Raw genomic sequence first — 7,865 nt, 5'->3', positions numbered from 1 at the left:
TTTTTCTTCTCTTTTGAAAGTTGTGTCTTTACTTGTTTCTTTACATTTGTGCTTGCCATTTTTTAAAATTCTTCCTCCTATTTCCTGTATTTTAGAACTTTGAAACACACATTGTTTGGTGAAATAGTCAAGTAAGTGAGCAAGCATCATTGCTGTGAAAACAATGTGTTTCCTGGGGAAGCTCTGCTGCGAGTAAACAGTAAACTTCGAAAGGTTCTGTATGGAATGTGATCTTGTCAAGCAATATGGATGTATAAAAATAACAGACTCTGGACCTGATTGGTTTTCATATGGACTTTGATTTAAGAAGTGGCTTTTATGGAGCACATTTGGTAATAATAGAGCCGGCCAAATGTTTGGGTTTGTGTGAGGTGAAGGACTTAATGACATTGGTAAAGAAGGGTGGTCAGTGGAGACCATGAGCCTTGAAGAAACAAAGAAGAAGGTGGGGTGAGAACAGCTCTTGAAGTCCAAAGGAAATATAATTGAAAGCATTCAGATATTCATTGTGGTGCAAGCCTGTCATCCCAGAACTTGGGAAGTGGAGGCAGGAGAAACTCAAATTTGTATGCAGCCTGGTCTGTGTATCAAGTTCTAAGGTAGTCTGGGGTACACAATGAGAACCGCTGGCAAGAAAATACATTTAAAATAGATGTGGATCTGAGTGAATGTATCTTTTAGGTTTTGAATCATTTTTAGATGACCATAAATTTGCATGTAGTTGAATAAAATAATACAGGGATTCCTCTGTACTCTTTACTCAGTTTTCCCCATTGATAACATCTTATAAAAACTACAATGTCAGGTCCACAGTATTGATATTGTACTCTGATAGTCAAATTGACATACTTCATCCTCACAAGGAATGCTCAGGGTACCATTTTTATAGCTTGGCCCATTTCCCTCTGCCTGTATTTTCTCTTCCAACCTGACAACCATTCTTGTGTTTTTGTATCAGGTTTTCAAAGAACCATAACTTATATACCCTACTTAACATTCTAGGATTGACTTTTTCCACTTAGTTCTGATGTTTATCCTTTTGCTATAATGTAGCAACAGTGTACTTTTTTTAATTGCCGAGTAGTTTGCCACAGTATAACAGTACCACAATTTATCATTTACTCATGAAGACATCTTTGTGGTCTCTGGGTCCTGGCTATTATAAATAAAGCTCTTATATAAACATATACATATAGATTTGTCTTTGTACATATGCTTTCTTTTCTTTTTTTTTTAAATTTAGTTTTTTTGTTCTTTTCGAGACATGGTTTCTATGTAGCTTTTGGAAACTGTCCTGGAACTACCTCTTGTAGACCAAGCTGGCCTCTAACTCACAGAGATCTGCCTGCCTCTGCCTCTTGAGTGGTGGGACTAAAGCTGTGTACCACCACTGCCCGGCTGATCATCTGTTTTTGATTCTTTTAGCTTATCCATGAGTAGAATTGCTAGTGTTATAGTAACCAACTTGCTTGCCAAAAAGTTCTAATTCTTTCATATCATTACTAGCATTTGGCGTTGCCATCTTTAGAAATTTGGTTAGTCTTTTATGTATGTGACAGTTTTTCATTGTACGTATTTTGTGTTTTGATTTTTCCAACTGGATCTTAGGTAACTGTGGCTGCTCTTGACCTCCTGATATTCTCCTGCCTCTATTTTAGCTACTGCATCAGGCTTCATTGTAGTTTTCATTTTAGTTCTTGTTGGTAATGATGTTGAACATTTTTCATGTGCTCATTTGTTTTATATATCACTCAGGGCTTTTTGCACTCAGTTACTTCACCACTGACCTCTACCTACTACTTTTTTTTCTTCCTTTCTTTTTTTATTAAGGATGAGCAGAATTGTTTTTTCCTGAAAGGTTGAGGTTTTTTTTTAATTTTTTTTTAGTTTTTGAGGAAATGGTTTCATATTAATAAGCACACGCATGTGTGTGTGTGTGTGTGTGTGTGTGTGTGTTAAGGAAAGGGGCAGTTGTACACACAGTAGTAAGGGTGGGTATAGACTTCTCAAGATAGAATTGCCTGCAAGACAGTGTTCTTTGCAATCATGTATCAGGATTAGCTTTTCAACTAGAAAAGACCATTTTTATGGAGCAGGGAATTGCCAAATGTTTCTTGCATAATTCTAGAGGAAGAACGTTTTTCTAAGTAAGGGCTTTATTTTGCTTGAAGTTTTTAAGTCAGTTTTAAACTATAAGTACTTATATGTGATACTAGTAATGAATCAGAAAGTGGCTTCTTTTTAATAGTTCAATGAAAAAATACTTGATATCACTAATCATTAGAGTAATGAAAGCAAAACCACAGTGAGATATCATATTATTAGCTCTTCTCTGTTCAGATGGTCATTGTGGAAAAGACAAAAGAAGCAAAGCTTGTGGTGCACACCTTAATCCCAGCTCTTGGAAGGCTGAAGTGGGAGAACTAGGAGTTCAACCTAGGTAAGGGCACCCTTGGCTACATAGTGCATAGTGAACTCAAGATCACCTTGCAGTATTACCCCCCCCCAAAAAAAAAAGAATAATAGAAAAGAAAAAAAAAGAAAAAAAGACAAAATCATTTTGGTAAAGACATAATAAAAATCTCTATAGGCTGTTGGTGGAATTATGGCTTGGTACAGTCATTATGGAAAATAGTATGGAGATCCCTCAGAAAGTTAAAAGTAGAAACAAGATGATCAGCAATAGAAAACGATAGCATGGTGTTTACAAGCATGCATGTATACACACAGTGGAAGACAACTCAAACTTAATCATTTTTCTAATCTGGAAGACAGTATAATAAATGAAATAAGCCTAGAACTGAAAGACATGGAAATACTGATTGTTTTAACTTATAAATACAATATAAAAAGTTGAACTCAGAGACAGAGGCTAAAATGGTGGTTATCAGAGGCTGCCTGGGGAGAGGAGATAGGGAGATATTATTCCTAGGGTACAAAGTTTTAGTTAGGCTGAGTATGTTCTAGAGGTCTATTATACATCACAATTGCTATAAACAATAATGTAGCTCTTTAGAATGGCTCAGTGATTGATGTACCATCACAGTTTCTAGAAACTGCCTCAACAAAACTATGCTGTAATAGATTGGAATAGAAAACCCTTGTAATAGAATTGTTTACTTTCATACAAAGAAGATTGAGAAAACACCAAAATCTGCATGCGGTGTGTGCCCATTTCATCTTTAAGGGGTTTGTGTGGCGAGATTCATGACACCATCAGAATCAGAATGGTTCAGCAGGGCCTGTGTTGAATCTATGAATGCTAAATACTTTCATGACAAGATCCAGCATACTTTCCTTATTGAAGATCAGAAATCACTGTAAAAGTATTGTAGCCCAGAATTATAAAGCTAAATAAATGTAGTCTTTTTAAGGAATAAGAGAAACACATACTTGAAAATTGCAAAGAGTGTGGATCTTAAATGTCAGCAATGAAATGTGATAGGTAAGTGAGATGATAGTTGGTTACCTCAACTTAGACATTTTGTAATGTTTATCTGCATCAAGACATTTACCCTGTAAATTTATCTGCTGGTTATACTTTAATAAAGCTGAGTAAAATTGAAAAAATGAAAGTATGCACTATCATCATTAGAACAAAAAAAGACATTGGCCTCTTTCAATAAGTTAAATTCTGGCAGATTGCTAGGGTAGGAAAATTAAGCCTTTAGTGTTTTATCAGCTGTCAGCTGTCATGCTTTGGACATCATGGCCTAGAATCTGTTCTTGTTATAGGCTTATTAAAGTAAGGTACGGGTTTATTATTAAAGTGAATTCTGAAAAGAATCTCTTGGGCCAACTTTGTATTTTTTATTAAATATCCTACCCTCGGCTTGTTAAGGAATTTTATTTTTTTTGCACGACAGTAAACTGGGCCCTGGAAGCTCAGTTTTCCTGCTGCTCAATTGTTTTTATTTTACAATTTTTTTTTCTTTTTTTTATTAATTAATTTATTTAATTATTAAAGATTTCTGCCTCTTCCCGCCACCACCTCCCATTCTCCCCCTCCCCCAATCAAGTCTTCCTTCCTCCTCAGCCCAAAGAGCAACAGGTTTCTCTGCCCTGTGGGAGGTCCAAGGACCATCCACCTCCATCCAGGTCTATTAAGGTGAGCATCCAAACTACCTGGGCTCCCACAAAGCCATTAAGTGCAATAGGATCAAGAACCCATTGCCATTGTTCTTCAGTTCTCAGTAGTCCTCATTGTCCATTATGTTCAACGAGACCGGTTTTGTCCCATGCTTTTTCAGTCCCCGGCCAGCTGGCCTTGGTGAGTTCCCGATGGAACATCCCCATTGCCTCAGTGTGTGGGTGCACCCCTCGCAGTCCTGAGTTCCTTGCTCGTGCTCACTCTCCTTCTGCTCCTCCTTTGGATCGTGAGACTTCAGTCCAGTGCTCCAATGTTGGTCTCTGTCTCTGTCTTCTTTCATCGCCTGATGAAGGTTAATGTTCAAGGGGATTCTTATATGTTTTCCTTTGGGTTCATCTTCTTATTTAGCTTCTCTAGAATCACAAATTATTATTTGGGTTCACCTTCTTATTTAGCTTCTCTAGAATCACAAATTATTATTATTTATTATTTAGCTTCTCTAGAATCACAGACCCGGGCAGCGGAGGCACAGGTGCGCAGGCAAGTCCGGGTGGCGGAGGCACCAGCGTGCAGGCAGGCCCGGGTGGCGGAGGCACCTGCAGTCAGGCCCAGGCGGCAGAGGCATCGGCAGGCAGGCCTAGGCAGCTGAAGCACCGGCGCGCAGGCAGGCTCAGGTGGCGGAGGCACCGGCAGGCAGGCCCAGGTGGCGGAGGCACAGGCAGGCAGGCCTAGGCGGCGGAAGCACTGGCGCACAGACAGTTCTGGGTGGCGGAGGCACTGGCAGGCAGGCCCGGGCGGTGGAGGCACTGGATGCAGGATAGTGCGGGCAAGAAACAGTGAAGCCTGCTCTGAGAGCAGATTGCCCCGCTACAATTAAATCAAACCCAATAGATAGCATCGGTAAGAGGAGATGGGCAGAAGCCAAGGCAAGAATTCACCCAACAATCAGAAAAACATGAAAACACCAGAACCCAATGATCTTACAACACAAGGACTTGAACACCCTAACACAGGAGAAGAGGAAAAAACTGACTTTTTGAAAGCAATAGAGTCCCTTAAACAACATGTAAAAAACGCCTCATAGAAATGGATGAGAAGTATAACAAAAAGTCTGAAGAAATGAGTAAATACATACATGATACCCTGGGAAGCCAAGAAAAAATGATCAAACAGGTAATGGAAAAAGTCCAAGAATTGAAAACTGAAATGGAAGCAAGGAAGAAAACACAAACTGAGGACCAGCTGGATATGGTAATTATAGGTCAATGAGCAGAGACTACAGAAACAAGCATAATCAATAGAATACAAGAGAAAGAAGAAAGAATCTCAGATTCTGAAGACAACATAGAGAAAATAAAGGGACTGATCAAAGAAAACACCAAAACCAACAAATTCTCATCACAAAACATTCAGGAAATATGGGACACAATAAAAAGACCAAACCTAAGAATAATAGGGATAGAAGAAGGAGAAGAGGCACAGCTCAAAGGTCCAGAAAACATTTTTAACAAAATTATGGAAGAAAACTTCCCCAACATAAAGAAAGATATTCCTTTGAATATTCAAGAAGCATACAGACCACCAAACAGACTGGATCAAAAAAAAACGTCCCCTCGCCATATAATAATCAAAACACAAAATATACAGATTAAAGAAAGAATATTAAGAGCTGCAAGGAAAAAGGCCAAGTAACTTATAAAGGTAAACCGATCAGACTTACACCTGACTTCAATATGGAAACCATGAAAGCCAGAAGGTCCTGGATAGATGTACTACAGAAACTAAGAGACCATGGATGCAAACCCAAACTACTATACCCAGCCAAGCTATCGTTCACTATCAATGGAGAAAACAAGACATTCCAGGATAAGAACAATATTAAACAATACGTTTCCACAAATCCAGCCCTACAGAAAGTAATAGAAGGAAAATCACAACCCAAGGAATCCAACATGGCCAACACTGCCTACAATAACCCAGGCATCTAGCGACCCTTCAACAGCACAACTCAAAGAAGGGAGACACACAAACTCTTCTACCAAAAGCAGTAAGAATAACCGGAGTTAACAACCACTGGTCATTAATATCACTTAATATTAATGGTCTCAATTCACCAATAAAAAGGCACAGGCTAAGAGATTGGATACGAAAACAGGATCCAACAGTCTGCTGTTTGCAAGAAACTCATCTCAACCACAAAGACAGGCATCTACTCAGAGTAAAGGGTTGGGAAAAGGTTTTTCAAGCAAATGGTCCTAAGAAAAAAGCAGGTGTGGCCATACTAATTTCTAACAAAACTGACTTCAAACTAAAATCAATCAGAAGAGATCGACAGGGACACTTTATACTCATATCAGGAATGATTCAGCAGGGTGAAGTCTCAATCCTGAATATCTATGCCCCTAATATAAAAGCACCCACTTATGTAAAAGAAATATTGCTAAAACTCAAGGCAGACATCAAATCACACACACTAGTAGTAGGAGACTTCAACACACCTCTCTCACCAATGGACAGGTCAATCAGACAGAAAACTAATAGAGAATTAAGAGAATTGTTGGAGGTAATGAATCAAATGGACTTAACAGACATCTATAGAAAACTCCACCAAATAGGAAAGAATACACCTTCTTCTCTGCAGCTCATGGAACTTTCTCGAAAATTGACCACATACTTGGAAATAAAGGAAACCTCCACAGATACAAAAAAATATCAGTGTCCACCTGTGTCTTATCAGATCACCACGGATTAAAGTTAGAAGCCACCAACAATGCTACCCCCAGAAAGCTGACAAACTCATGGAAACTGAACAGTCAACTACTGAACCACACCTGGGTCAAGGAAGAAATTAAGAAAGAAATTAAAGTCTTCCTTGAATTTAATGAAAACAAAGAGACAACATACTCAAACCTATGGGACACGATGAAAGCAGTGCTAAGAGGAAAGTTCATAGCACTAAGTGCCCACTTAAAGAAAATGGTGAAAGCATACATTGGGGATTTAACAGCACACCTGAAAGCTCTAAAAAAAAAAAGAAGCAGACGCGCCCAGGAGGAGTAGAAGACGGGAAATGATCAAACTGAGGGTTGAAATCAACAAAATAGAAACACAAAAAACAGTCCAAAGAATCAATGAAACAAAAAGTTTGTTCTTGGAGAAAATCAACAAGATTGACAAACCCCTATCCAAACTAATTAAACGACAGAGAGAGAACACACAAATAAATAAGATCAGAAATGAAAAGGGGGACATAATCACAGACACAGAGGAAATTCAGAGAATCATTAGATCTTACTACAAAAGCCTGTATGCCACAAAACTGGAAAATACAAAAGAAATGGACACTTTTTTAGATAAGTACAATATACCAAACCTAAACCAAGACCAGGTGAACGATCTAAATAGACCTGTTAGTCGCGAAGAATTAGAAACAGTTATCAAAAATCTCCCTTCCAAAAAAAGCCCAGGGCCAGATGGTTTCAATGCAGAATTCTACCAGAACTTCCAAGAAGAGGTAATACCTATACTTCTTAATGTATTTCACAATATAGAAACAGAAGAGTCATTGCCAAATTCCTTTTATGAAGTTACAGTTACCCTGATACCAAATATTTTACAAATTTTTTAATTTACAATGTTTGTTCATAACAGGGGAGAAATTGTCAGGGTATTTGAGACAGAGTCTCAGAGGGTTCTCATTTCCTTCTTTTTCTTCTGTTTACATTTTTATTGATTATTTGGGAATCTCACATTATGTGCCTCCATGGTGCTCACC

This window comes from Chionomys nivalis, unplaced genomic scaffold, assembly GCF_950005125.1.
Source record: "Chionomys nivalis unplaced genomic scaffold, mChiNiv1.1 scaffold_28, whole genome shotgun sequence".
Lineage (NCBI taxonomy): Eukaryota > Metazoa > Chordata > Mammalia > Rodentia > Cricetidae > Chionomys > Chionomys nivalis.
This window is presented reverse-complemented; position numbering follows the sequence as displayed.